Source organism: Aptenodytes forsteri, unplaced genomic scaffold (genome assembly GCF_000699145.1).
Source record: "Aptenodytes forsteri isolate BGI_AS27 unplaced genomic scaffold, ASM69914v1 Scaffold13, whole genome shotgun sequence".
Classification (NCBI taxonomy): domain Eukaryota; kingdom Metazoa; phylum Chordata; class Aves; order Sphenisciformes; family Spheniscidae; genus Aptenodytes; species Aptenodytes forsteri.
The window spans coordinates 4,855,780-4,857,303 of record NW_008794543.1 but is presented as its reverse complement, the minus strand read 5'-3'; the positions used below and the strand labels follow the sequence as shown (position 1 = coordinate 4,857,303).

General features: G+C 50.8%; 1 protein-coding gene across 1 annotated transcript in view; it reads left to right on the top strand.

Moving 5' to 3' along the window:
* The window catches only part of HAND2 (heart and neural crest derivatives expressed 2), a 25,249-nt gene that overhangs the window by 916 nt on the left and 22,809 nt on the right, over positions 1–1,524 (top strand). The gene's annotated exons all lie outside the window — the stretch shown is intronic.

Sequence of the window (1,524 nt, the reverse complement as noted above, 5' to 3'; positions counted from 1 at the left end):
TCCCGGCGGCACCTCCGAGGGCGAGCGGGGCGGCAGCCCTTTTCCGCACCGGGACCGCTCGGGCTTAGCTCGTCTCCGCTCCCCCGGCGTTGGGCTGGTTCCCCACAGAGGGGCTTTTTCGCCCTCTTCCCCTCGCCCCCCCCAGCGCTTCCCCCCAAGGCATCCCCACGGGCTCTGCAGCGGGGCCGGAGAGCGCGCTGAGCTGCAGCAGAAATTGGACTTGCGGTTCTCGCTGCCTCCTTTTGCAGACTCCTCCATCTCTATCTTTCTCTTTCTTTAATTTATGACCTCTCAGCTCCCATTGACACAGTTTTCCACACTGCCTATATTGTAGGATTGCATCGTAATACACGCCGAATCAGCCTAGCCGTCAGCCAACACACATAAGGGTGGGTATTTGATATTTCGCAGCTATTTAGTAACGCTCGGCTCCATTTGAAGATGACAACAATTCGCCTCGCCTCCAAGTTATCCATGAATTACAGCTTGAGATCCATTTTCCCTTTGTAATGTCTTCAAGCTTACCAAAGCAAAACACCTAAATAGCTAGTGGAGATTTCCTCCTGGCCTGGCCGTTAAACAAACGTTTAACTATTCCCTTTCGATAACTAAACCTGCTTTCCGCAGATGCCGGTCTTTTTTATTGCAGAAGCAGGAATGCGGCGAAATATTTATATATTTGTTAGTAAAAGCTAGCAAATAAGCTCTGAACATGCTGTAAAAAATATTCGGTTACTTACCGATCAGACCAGTTAAACAAGCACGAAACTGATTTCGGGAGCGTAAGTGATTCGGGTGAATACCGGTCGAGGTGCGTAGGCGCAGGCAGCAAGCTGGAAGAGAATCAGTTAGAGTCGGGTTTATCGTCAGTGTCTCAAAGCAATTCTTTCTGGAAGAAAATACCGTCCCTGGCCAAACCCTGAGCTCTCCGCTCCCTCGGCAAGCCAGCAGCCGCGAAGCCGGGGCCAGCCTTTGCTAACTTGGATCGCAAGCCCGGTGGCAGGCGAGGCGATGTAACCTCTTCTCCCCCCGCACGGGAACTAGGGATCTCTTTGTGTGTATTAACCGGCAATAAAAGTATAAGCCGGGGCGTTGCTGGGGCATGCCTATCACAACCGGGCGATCGATAACGTGCCCCCCGAAGCTGGTTTTATTTGTTCCTCTACCGGACCGGCACAAAGCACTTTGTAAAAGCGACCTCGGAGCGTATCAAGCTCTCACACGGATTTTTGCCAAGAATTCCTTGGATCCATACCGTACCTGGTTTGAGATTATCCGATATTTAGGTTTTAATGACTTTGTTGGTTTTTTGGTTGTTGGTTTGGGGGGTTTTTTTTATGCAGATTTTACAGTAAGGCATCTGCTAAACACTTGCATTAACCTCTGCCTCCATGATAATTTTCCCCCCCTTGTTTTAATTACATTATGGATGCGGAGGGGCAGCCAATCCTAAAAGAGGAGCTCGGCAATTAGCAGGGCGAACATCAAAAAGTTTTATTGCGGAGGGCGGCGGGCCCCGCCCCC